The sequence below is a fragment of the Macadamia integrifolia genome, unplaced genomic scaffold, assembly GCF_013358625.1.
Source record: "Macadamia integrifolia cultivar HAES 741 unplaced genomic scaffold, SCU_Mint_v3 scaffold2057, whole genome shotgun sequence".
Taxonomy (NCBI): Eukaryota; Viridiplantae; Streptophyta; class Magnoliopsida; order Proteales; family Proteaceae; genus Macadamia; species Macadamia integrifolia.
This window is the reverse complement of record NW_024868486.1, coordinates 128,383-141,827: the sequence shown is the minus strand read 5'-3', so window position 1 is coordinate 141,827 and position 13,445 is coordinate 128,383.

Genomic DNA, 13,445 nt, shown 5'->3' with positions numbered 1-13,445 from the left:
TGCCTCTATTTTCAAACCCATAAAAAGAAAACTGCCTGACGAAGTTGGCAAGTTGTGGCGTAAAAGAATCCCATGCTCACCAAGAGGTCTCGAGTTCAAGTCTCCTTTTTGTTACCTAATTTCCTTCATTAAAAAAAATAGTATCAAAGTTAAAGCTATAACTTTGAGTACTTAGCAAACACAAGAGATTATTGGACTTAGAATGTCGTTGTTTCCTCGTAGTTGTGGTTGTGGTTGTGGTGTATACACCATTGAAGAGGTTAAAGAAAATCTAAAGAGTTAGACTAACAATTGATATCAGAGCACAACAACTGTTCAAGAAAGTTGTTTTTATTAAATTGTTTTACTTTTTTTTTTCATTTTTTCTTTTGCTGATATTTTTAAACCTATAAAATAAAATAAAATTAGAAAAAAAAAACTGTCTAGTGAAGTTTATTGAGCTGTGGTGTGCAAAAATCCCATACTCACTAGGTGATCTCGAGATCGTGTCTCATGGTTGTTACCTACTTCCCCCCATTAAAAAAAAAATTAGTATCAGAGCCAAAGCCGTAAGTTTGAATACTTACCAAATACTATAGATTATTGGACTTTGAATGTCGTGGTCTTCTTGTAGTTATGGTTGTGGTGTATACACCATTTTAGAGAACAACAACTGTTTGGCAAAGTTATTTTCATTTATGGTTTTACTTTTTTTTTTCATTTTTTCTTTTGCTATTTTTAAACCTATAAAATAAAATAACATTAAAAAAATAGCTGTCTTGCGAAGTTGGTGAGCTATGGTGTGCAAAATCCCATGTTCACCAAGTGGACTCGAGTTCGATCTCCTTACTATTACCTTCTTCCCTCCTATACACCATTGAAGAAGTTAAAAAAAACCTCATAAGTTGAACTATTAATTGGTATCAGAGAATAACAACAGCCGTGCGAAGTTATTTTTATTTTTAAATATATACATATATTTTTTTTTCTTTTGCTATTATTTTTAAACCTATAAAAAAAAAAAAAAAACTGCCTAACGAAGTTAGTTAGTTGTGAAGTGCAAAAATCCCATGCTCACAAGGAGGCCTTGAGTTTGAGTGTCTTTGCTTCCACATACTTCCCTCCGCTAAAAAAAAAAAATAGTTTCAGAGCGAAAGCCATATGTTCAAGTACTTAGTAAACACTATAGATTATTGGACTTTGAATGTCTTCGTCTCCTCGTACTTGTGGTTATGGTGGATACACCATTTCAGTGAACAACAACTGTCCTGTAATGTTATTTTTATTTATTTGTTTATTTCTTATTTTTATTTATTTGTTATTTGTTATTTTTATTATTTTTATTATTTTTATTTATATTTATTTTATTTTTTTTAATTTAAATTTTTTATTTTATTTTCAATTTTTTTCCTTTTGCTTTATTTTTAAACCTATCAAAAAAATAAATAACCATCTAATGAAGTTGGCGAGTTCTGGTTTACAAAAATCCCATGCTCACCAGGAGGTCTCAAGTTCGAGTCTCCTATCTGTTACCTAATTCCCTTCTTTAAAAAAAAAAAATTAGTATTAAAGTCAAAGCCGTAAGTTTGAGTACTTAGCAAACACAAGAGATTATTCGACTTAGAATGATGTTGTCTCCTCATAGTGTGGTTGTGGTATATACACCATTGAACAACAACTGTCCAACTAAGTTATTTTTATTTATTTTTTTACTTTTTATTCTTATTATTTTTATTTTTATTATTTTTTTTTTTGTAATTTTAATTTTTTTTTCTTTTGCTTCTTTTTTTAAACCTATCAAGAAAAAAAAACTATCTAACGAAATTGGTGAGCTGTGGAATGGAAAAATCCCATGCTCACCAGGGAGTCTTGAGTTTGAGTCTCCTATCTGTAACCTAGTTCCCTCCGTTAAAAAAAAAATTATATTAGAGCCAAAGCCATGAGTTTGAGTACTTAGCAAATACTAGAGATTATTTGACTTAGAATGCCGTTGTCTCCTTACATTTGTTGTTGTGGTGTACACACCATTGAAGAGGTGAAAAAAAAACCTATTGAGTTAAATTAACAATTGTATCAGAGAACAACCACTGTCTTACAAAGTTATTTTTATTTATTTGTTTTATTTTTATTTTTATTATTATTTTATTTACTTTTTTTAATTTTAATTTTAACTTTTATTTTTATTTTGTCTCTATTTTTAAACCCGTCAAAAAAAAAAAACTGTCTGATGAAGTAGGTGAGTATTGGAATGAAAAAATCCCATGCTCACCAAGAGATCTCGAGTTTGAGTCTTCTGTCTGTTACCTAATTCCCTTCGTTAAAAAAAAATTAGTATCAGAGTCAAAGCCATAAGTTTGAGTAATTAGCAAACACAAGAGATTATTGGACTTAGAATGCCATTGTCTTCCTGTGGTTGTGGTGTATACACCATTGAAGTGGTTAAAGAAAATCTAAAGAGTTACACTAACAATTGATATTAGAGCACAACAACTATCCGGCGAAGTTATTTTTATTATTTTTATTTTTTTAATTTATTATTGAATTATTTCTTATTTATTTTTTTATTTTTAATTTTAATTTTTATATGTTTTTCACTTTTTATTTACTACTATTTTTAAACCTATAAAAAATTGTCTAGTGAAGTTTATGGGTTGTGATGTGCAAAAATCTCATGCTCACCAGGAGGTCTCAAGATCGAGTCTCTTGGCTTGTTACCTACTTTCCTCCGTTAAAAAAAATATATATTTGGTATTAAAGCCAAAGCCAAAAGTTTGAATACTTAGCAAATACTATAGATTATTGGACTTTGAATGTCGTTGTCTCCTCGTAATTGTAGTAGTGGTTCATACACCATTTTGGAGAACAACTGTCCAACACAGTTATTTTTATTGAATTATTTTAAATTGTTTTTTTTCTTTTCTTTTGCTGCTATTTTTAAACCTATAAAATAAAATAACATTAAAAAAAAATTGTCTAGTGAAGTTTGTGAGCTGTGGTGTGCAAAAATCCCATGGACACCAAGAGGTCTCAAGATCGAGGCTCCTGCCTGTTACCTACTTCCCTCCGTTAAAAAATAAAAATTTGGTATCAGAGCCAAAGCCATAAGTTTGAGTACTTAGCAAATACTATAGATTATTAGACTTTGAATGACATTATCTCCTCGTAGTGGTTGTGGTGTATACACCATTTCAGAAAACAACTGTCCGATGAAGTTATTTTTATTTAATTGTTTTACTTTTTTTTTCATTTTTCTTTTGTTGCTATTTTTAAACCTATAAAATAAAATAACATTAAAAAAATTTGTCTAACAAAGTTGATGAGCTGAGGTGTGCAAAAATCCCATGTTCACTAGGCGGACTCGAGTTCGAGTCTCCTTATTGTTACCTACATCCCTCCGTTAAAAATAAATAAATTGGTAACAGAGCCAAAGCCATAAGTTTGAGTACTTAGTAAACCCTCGAGATTATTGGACTTAGAATGCAGTTATCTCCTCATAGTTGTGGCGGTGGTGTATACACCACTAAAGAGGTTAATAAAAAAAACCGAAGGAGTTAGACTAACAATTGGTGTTAAAGAACAACAACTGTTTGATGAAGTTATTTTTATTTTTATTTTTTATTTTTTTTTATTTTTAAAATTTAATTTTAATTTTTTGTATTTTACATTTTTTTCTTTTGTAGGTATTTTTAAAACCTATGACAAAAAAATTCCTGGCAATGTTGATGAGCTGTGGGGTGCAAAAGCCTAAAGAATTAGACTAACAATTGGTATCAGAGAACCACAACTATCTTGCGAAGTTATTTTTATTTATTTGTTTTATTTTTTATTTTTATTAAATTTATTTATTTAATTTTTTAAAATTAATTTTTACATTTTGTTTTTATATTTTTATTTTTATTTTTTTCTTTTGCTGCTATTTTGAAACTTATTAAAAAAAATTATCTAGCGAAGTTGGTAAGTTGTGGTATGCAAAAATCCCATGCTCACAACCTACTTCCCTCTATTAAAAAATAAAATAAAATTTATTAATAGAACCAAAGCCATAAGTTTGAGTGTCTAGCAAACACTAGAGATTATTAGACTTAGAATACCGTTATCCCCTCATAGTTGTGGTTATGGTGTATACACTACTAAAGAGGTTAAAAAAAGAACCTAAAGAGTAAGACTAACAATTGATATTAGAGGACAACAATAGTCCTATGAAGTTAATTTTATTTATTTGTTTTATTTTTTAATTTTATTATTTTTATTTTTTAAAATTTTAATTTATACTTTTTACCTTTTATTTTTTTCTTCTATGTTTAAACCTGTCAAAAAAAATTGTCTGACAAAGTTGGTGAGCTATGGTTTTTAAATACCCCAATGCTCACCAAGAGGTCTCAAGTTCGAGTCTCTTGTCAGTTACTTAATTCCCTCCATTAAAAAAATTTTGTATCAAAGCTAAAGCCATAAGTTTGAGTACTTACCAAACACTAGAAATTATTAGACTTAGAATGCCGTTGTCTCCTTGTAGTTGTGGTTGTGGTGTATGCATCATTTCAAAGAACAACTGTCCAACAAATTTATTTTTATTTATTTGTTTTACATTTTATTTTTACTAGAGATTATTAGACTTAGAACTTGTCCAACAAGTTCTAGTCTCCTGTCAGTTTCTTTTTTTTTTTATCTTTTGCTTCTATTTTTAAACCTGTTAAGAAAAAAATTGGTCTAATGAAGTTGGTGAGCTGTGGCATGCAAAAATCCCCTGCTCACCAGAAGGTCTCGAGTTCAAGTCTCTTATCTGTTACCTAATTCCCTTTGTCAAAAAAAATTCTTATCAGAGCCCAAAGCCATAAGTTTGAGTACTTAGCAAACATAAGAGATTATTGAACTTAAAATGCCATTGTCTCCTTGTGGTTGTGATTGTGGTATATACACCATTGAAGAGGTTAAGAAAAGCTAAAGAGTTATACTAACTATTGGTATCAGAGCACAAAAACTGTCTGGCAAAGTTATTATTAATAATTTTTAATTTAATTTTTTTATTTAGTTTTTTATATTTTTTTACTTTATATTTTTATTGTTTTTTCTTTACAGCTATTTTTAAACCTATAGAAAAACCTATCTAGCGATATTTGCGAGCTGTGGTGTGCAAAAATCCCATGTTCACTAGGAGGTCTCGAGAGTCTCATGACTGTTATCTACTTTCCTCTTATAAACCATTGAAGAGGTTAAAAAACAACCTAATGAGTTGGACTAACAATTGGTATCAGAGAACAACAATTGTCATGCAAAGTTATTTTTATTATTTTTTATCTTATTTTTTTATCTTTTGCTATTATTTTTAGACCTATAAAAAATAAATTATCTAACGATGTTGGTGAGCTGTGGTGTGTAAAAATCCCATGCTCACAAAGATGTCTCTAGTTCAAGTGTCTATGCTTTTACCTACTTCCCTCTGCTAAAAAAAACAATTAGTATCAGAGCCAAAGCCATAAGTTTGAGTACTTAGTAAACACTATAGATTATTGGACTTTGAATGTCATTGTCTCCTCGTAGTTGTGGTTGTGGTGAATACATTGTTTCAATGAACAACAATTGTCCTGCAAAAATATTTTTAGCAAAGATATTTTTATTTATTTATTTTTTTAATTAAAATTTTTACTTTTATTTTCAATTTTTTTTCTTTTGCTTTTATTTTTAAACCTGTAAAAAAAAAAAAATTGTCTGATGAAGTTGGTGAGTTGTGGTTTGCAAATATTTCATGCTAACTAGGATGTCTCGAGTTTGAGTCTCCTATCTGTTACCTAATTCCCTTCATTAAAAAAAAAAAGAAAAAAAATTAGTATTAGAGTCAAAGCCATAAGTTTGAGAACTTAGCAAACACAAGAGATTATTAGACATAGAATGCCATTGTCTTCTTGTAGTTGTGGTTGTGGTGTATACACCATTGAAGAGGTTAAAGAAAACCTAAAGAGTTAGACTAAAAATTGGTATCAGACCACAACAACTATCCAACGAAGTTATTTTTATTTTTAATTTATTTTATTTTTTTAATTTATTATTTATTTTATTTTTATATGTTTTTTACATTTTATTTTTATATTTTTTTATTTGCTGCTATTTTTAAACCTATAAAAAAACTGCCTAGTGAAGTTTGTGAGTTGTGGTGTGCAAAAATCCCATGCTTACAAGGATGCCTTTGAGTTCGAGTGTCTTTGCTTTTACATAGTATCCCCTGCTAAATAAAAAATAATTGGTATCAGAGCAAAAACCATAAGTTCGAGTACTTAGTAAACACTATAGGTTATTGGACTTTGAATGTCGTTGTCTCCTCATAGTTATGGTTGTGGTGAATACATTGTTTTAGTGAAAAACAACTGTCCTGCAAAGTTATTTTTATTTATTTGATTTATTTTTTTTTTATTTTTTTTTTTAAATTAAAATTTTTACTTTAATTTTCAATTTTTTTTCTTTTGCTTCTATTTTTAAACCTATCAAAAAAAAAAAAAACTATCTGATGAAGTTGGTGAGTTGTGGTTTGGAAATATTCCTTGCTAACTAGGAGGTCTCGAGTTCGAGTCTCCTACCTGTTACTTAATTCCCTTCATTAAAAAAAAAAGAAAAAAAATTACTATCAGAGTCAAAGCCATAAGTTTGAGAATTCAGCAAACACAAGAGATTATTGGATATAGAATGCCGTTGTCTCTTCGTAGTTGTGGTTGTGGTATATACACCATTGAAGAGTTTAAAGAAAACCTAAAGAGTTGGACTAACAATTGGTATCAAAGCACAACAACTGTCTGACGAAGCTTTTTTTTTATTTATTTAATTATTTATTTTTTAGTTTTATATTTTATATTTTATTTTTTATATGCTTTTTACTTTTTATTTTTATATTTTTTATTTGCTGCTATTTTTAAACCAATAAAAAAACATTGTCTAGTGAAGTTTGTGAGTTGTGGTGTGTATGTTAGAACTTCCTATGGGTTTGAGATTGAAACCCTATGGAGGAAACCACATAGGAAAAACAAGAACACGAATCTAATAAAATTATGGAGGATCGATTTGTACCTTTCACCTAGTATGCTGAAGATGATTGATGTTGGTCACTCCCACTTTCGCTCTATTGGCTTGGCTATGGATCTTCTACAACCCCTTAAACCTCCTTGGTTCTCTCACTTTAGTGGTAAAGTGGGGAAGAGTGAATAATGGTTGTAGGGACCCAAAACCTAGTATTTATAATACTGTCCTGCACTCAAAACCCTAAACCACAATGGGTTGAGCCAGCATATCCCTAAGCTTGAGAGTGGACCGAACCGGTTCATGCAATTTGACTCTCACCCATTTAATCAACCCGAATAATTAATTTAGCCCATAAATCCAACAATCTCCCACTTGGGCTACATTAATTATAAGGATGTCTTTTAAATTGGTGTGGCCATAGAATCTTATTACATTAACCACTCTTACTGTGATTCAGTTGAAAAACCACTCACATCGAATAACAGCAGAAGATACACCTCAATATACGGCATACAACTTTCTGTTATTACAAACATAAGTAAGTTTCTTAACACGAATCTATGTGGGATACCATCATAGAAACATTGACATATCCTCAAATTACACTGTTGTCATTCTATGTAGGTCCTTAACTGAGATATTAACCTTCACTGTGGCAAATCGCCTTTGACCTGTGGTTAATATCTAACTGTGGCCTTCCGCCTATAAACTGTGACAAATATTGCCTATGAACTGTGACAAATACTGTCTTAAAATGTGGCAAACATTACCTTTTGAATTGTGGCAAAAATATTGCCTATAAACTGAGACAATTACTGCCTATAAAAACATTTTCAAATGAAATCATAAACCAAATATTTCAAGAAATAACTGTGCATAATGTAAATGCTAAAACTTAACCATAATTCATCAAACTGTGCCCCAAAACATATGGGCTAAGGTTCAAAACATAAACAAATACTAAACAAAACCAGAACTCCCACTAATCAAGCATTTCAAATAACTGTATGTAAAGAAATCCTAACTACTTGATGTGACCAAATTTTACTTGCTCTCAATTGCTGATGATCAGTCTACCTCACCCTTTATTAGTATCATTCTGCTTATCAACCCCAGAATTCTTCCTTTTCTCTAACCATTTCTTGAAAATAAAACAGTCCTTCTTCACATGTCCTTTCTTATGACACCAAAAACACTCTACGTTGTTGGTATTCTCTTCATCCTGAGCCTTTTGAGATGTGTCAAGTTCTTGAGAGCTATTAGTCCTGTCATATGGCTTGACGCTTCCTCTGTTGGAAAAATTTTTGTTCCTTCTGCTTGGTCCACCAGAAGATCCCTTGTGAAAAGTTGCATGTGCACTCTCAAACCTAGTTTGTTTCAATTTTTCTTCTTGAGTGCAAATGGAAATGAGCTCATTTAGGCTCCAATCGTCCTTCAGTGCAATGTAGGTAGATTGGATAACCTTATATTGACTAGAGAGGGTATTCAGTGCAATGTGTACAATATATTCTTCATCGATCTGTATTCCAAGATCCTTAAGTTTACCAGCATCAGTAGCTACACCCAAAATGTATTCTCTAACACTCCCACATCCATCATACCTTGTATTCATTAGCCTGGTCATCAATGTGGTTTCTCAGCTTTCTTGTTGTGTTGAAATCTACCTTTAATAGCATCCAGGAATTCTTTTGCAGTGTCTTTGATCTCTATGTTCCCACGTATAATTTCAGGAACTGCCTTTTTTAAAACCAGTATGCCCTTTCTGTTTGCTTCAGTCCATTTCTTAAACTTGGTCCTTTCAGCACTTCTGCTCGAGTCTGTGAAAGGCTCAGGTTTAGGCTCCCTAAGTGCCAAGTCTAAGTCAAGAAGACCTAAATGCAATTCTAATTCTTCCACCCACTTTTGATAGTTGTTACCAGTGAGCATTGGGATGGAAGACACATAACTTGAGGGAATGGCCATCTTACTACAGCAGTAACAAGAACACAATACATGCCAAATATCAAAATATAAATCATAATATAAAAGCATGTAATACTATCAATATATTTTAAATAAGAGTTACAACTAAAAATGTATCCCTATCCTTTGGGACAGGAATTAGCTGATGCTCTTATATTCTTCTTTTAACTGTGAAAACAACACTAACTTCGGAATTCAATCACCTTTGGGCAAAAGAACTCCAAATTTAATGTCCCTTTCTGAAATGTGGATAATTATCCTCAAACCTTGATGACATAACCTTTGGGAAAGTATCATCTTTACTGTTGGGGAAGATACAATCGAATTGAATGTACCACTTTGGTGGGTTTCACTCAGTTCTATCATATCTTTCCCATTGGAGATATATATCTTTATGTTCAAAACATACATATAAATGTCACTAGGACAACAATAACCTATACAAGAGTTACAACCGCAACTACATTCCTATCCTTTGGGCTAAGAATGCACTGGTCCTCTTGTAAATTCATATTTACTGTGAAAAGAACAATAACTTTTGAAATCCCTCACCTTTGGGCTTAGGAACCTCTAGGTTACTGTCATTTTCTTAACTTTGGTGACATCACCTTTGGGCAAATGTCACCTACATTGCTACCCTGTGGAAAATCATGAAATAATAAGATGTACACTTTGGTGGATTCCACCTCATCATTTCATGGTTTCCTAAAGCAAAATTACTTCGCAACTAAGAATGAGCGGAAGCTTACACCCTTTTCCAGATTAACATATTTCAATTTAAAAACCTTTCCCAATTTCATGGTAACCAATAACATATACATTTTTCAAAGCATTGATTTATACTCTCTTGTTTCAATGATTAAAAATAAATACAACATACAATTTTAAATAAACATATCATTAAAAATTAGATCATTAAATGTATTTTGATTTGATTTAAAACTCCTACCCAACTTAACTCATTTAAGCAAGACATGGGCTTTAGGTCTAGTGTCAAACAATCATGGGTTCAGCCCATTATTTAATTTACATGGGCTTTAAACTTAATATCAAACAATCATGGGTTCAACCCATTATTTAATTTACATGGGCTTTAAACTTAATATCAAACAATCATGGGTTCAACCCGTTATTTAACATCTTAAAATCAAGTTTGGTAGTAGAAGTTTGACTCCGACTCCGACTCCAACAAATCCCTGTGGGAGCCGATAACCTTGCTTTTTTTTTTTTAATTATTTTAAGGATCAAACAGTGGACCTTTAACCCATTAGACTTAAAACAGTAAAACAAAACTTTTATTGAATAACTAAACATCCATGGGCTGAGCCCATTATTTATTTTAAAGAGTGGGCCATTTCTTTTGTTTTCTAAAACTTTAAAGGACAGCCCATTACGTTTTAAGAAGTGGCCCATTTCCATTTTATAAGAAAATAATAACTTAAAAGTGTGATAGACCGAAGTTTGGGTCTATCATCACCCACAAAAACAAAAAACCTATAACTAAACCCTCTTCCTCTACCGAGAGAGAGCAATGACATCCGAATCAGTTTTTTTTTTTTTTCTCTCTCTCTCCTCCGGCAGCCGGTTTCCGGCGGCGCGTGCCGACGCGTCCAGAGGTTTCTGGTGACGTGCGGCATACCGCCGCGACCGTCTTCTCGTGATCTACAACTTTCGTGAAGAAAGTTTTTCTATACAGGATCTTTAAGTGATGGTAAAATTACGATTTTTATGATTTTCATGATTTTTATGATTTTCATGATTTTCATGATTTTTATGATTTTCATGATTTTCATGATTTTTAATCAAATCAAGTTTTAAGTAATAATCAAAATCCTCATGTACAAGAAAAATTCAATCGATTCTTGTCCCATGTGGTCTGCTCTGATACCACTTGTTAGAACTTCCTATGGGTTTGAGATTGAAACCCTATGGAGGAAACCACACAGGAAAAACAAGAACACGAATCTAATAAAATTATGGAGGATCGATTTGTACCTTTCACCTAGTATGTTGAAGATGATTGATGTTGGTTACTCCCACTTTCGCTCTATTGGCTTGGCTATGGATCTTCTACAACCCCTTAAACCTCCTTGGTTCTCTCACTTTAGTGGTAAAGTGGGGAAGAGTGAATAATGGTTGTAGGGACCCAAAACCTAGTATTTATAATACTGTCCTGCACTCAAAACCCTAAACCACAATGGGTTGAGCCAGCATATCCCTAAGCTTGAGAGTGGACCGAACCGGTTCATGCAATTTGACTCTCACCCATTTAATCAACCCGAATAATTAATTTAGCCCATAAATCCAACAATTTCCTCTTAGTTATTTGTATCTGGGAACCAATAAAATCAACAAGGGTAGAAAATGCCTCTAGCAACAGGGAAGCCTCTCCCTCTCTCAACCAGGTTGCTCCAAGTACCTGAAGATGTGTTGATCAAAGTGTTTTCATTCCTCCCAGGTGAAGTCCCTACTCAGGTTCAGATGCCTAGTAAACGATGTGTATTTATTTCATATCCAGTGAGCGCCTCATTTCATTCACCTCCACCCTAAGCTTATTTCCTAAACACTTCGACCGCTAGATAATGATAAGATTAGTCCAACACTTAATAGTTATTTTCCAATCCCCCTTCGATATGGAAGGGAGGAAGTTGAGCAAATTCAAGCTGAGGTTGATGAAGATTAATCCTCGTACCAGCTTCGATCTGCTATGTTTACCATCCAATGGTGGAATTACTGTATGCAATTCAAGTACACATGAACTCATAACATTGCCACCACTTACAGTTGGGTTCCTTTGGTTTTGGATACATTATCTACGAGTATAAAATAGTTCATTGGATTTCTCTTTTCTTCTTTCATAGATGCTTATAAAATAGTTCATTGGATCTCTCTTTTCTTCTTTCACGCCTCTTTAAAGCCTCTTTAAAGAGATCCCCATTACCAACTGAATGTAGAGTTTTCACTTTGGGGAGTTTCCAAGGTTAAAAATAGGGAGTTTCCAAGGTTCAAAATAGACAATCTCAAAAGTAATGTGACCACCACATAAAGGACGATAAGTCCCAAATGAATACTAATAAAGAGTGAAGCAGTAGCGGAAATTCTTAAAATCAGTAAATTCTACATTTTGTTTGGTGTGGGTAAAAGGAAGAAATGAAGAAATGAAGAAATGAAGAAATGTACAGTGGGCATTCATCACAAGAATTAAGCAATCTTACATCAAACTCAATCCAACACAGAACCTAAGCTAAGAATGGAGCCAAGCTTAACTTCATCAGCTGCATCAACTGGCACTATAGGCAGCTTCCCTGTTAGGGTTATCCAGATGGATGTAAGCAAAGTCATTACTGATTCCTGTTCACTGCCTAGAGATAATTCTCCTCTTCTTCCCTAGCTTTGTCAACCTTCTCCGAGGTCTTCTGGCTCAAACCCTCAAGGCACTTGACACCACCATTTGAGATGCTCATCAGGGCTGATCCTGCAAGTATACTACTTACCACATCCTCAGCCTACTTAACAGATGAAACGGCTTTAAAGTACTTCTACCACATAAAGAGATTGTCAAGAGGTAAATTGCTTTAAGAACAGAACAGAAAATAAAATTGCATTAGTACTAGCTTCACTTTCCTTTCTCTTATGATAAGATCAACCATAAAACCCCTAAAATTTTCACAACAGCTTTGAATCTGCTTCAGGAGCTATGGGAAGCCATAGGAATGGGTGGCTTGGGAAAGATGTTTCTTAGGGTTCATAGTGAATAGATCTTCCAGCCCTCCCACTCCCAGATCTGAACCCTTACCTTTTTCTCCGTGGAGAGAGATCATTGTAGTTCATAACCTACATGTGATCAGATCTGTCGCTTCCAGAAACCCAAAAGAGGGTTTGCAGCTTTTACATTTCCTAAAGAACCAACACGGAACCAGATCAAAGGGAAAGGGAGGAAAGGGAAGAACAATCGGAAACCCACGGTATGGGTGGAATTGGAAAGATTTTTCTTTCTCATAGTGAGAAAGCCACATCTTTCCAACCGACCCATTCCTCGTGCTTCCCAAAGCTCTACCCTTCCCACCTTCTCCTGCCTCCACAGCCGCTGCTGCACCTCTTGGCGTAATCCATCAGTTATTGCTTTCCACTCCTTATATAACCAAAATTTAGGGTATGATAAATGTCACCGTTTCAGAATCGGATCGGTGGATCGGTGAATCGGCGAATTAAATAAGACAAAATATTTTCCAATTGTCGACTTCCTAGAAGCTACAACTCTTAGCAAGAGCTCGTGGGGATGGAAGGGTCTCGAGGGGATGGAAGGGTCACATGAAAGGCAGAGAATCTCCCTCTTTGGACATACTAAAAGAAAGGAATAAGGAGGAAAGCCTGTAATGGCAATTCGATTAGAATCTTCATCGACCTCTAGATCCCAACCCTTCCTCCTGGCTGCATCTTCTGCCGCATGGCCCAAGCCCAGAAGGTTCAGGTTAGCTCTCTTATTGATTGGCGATTTA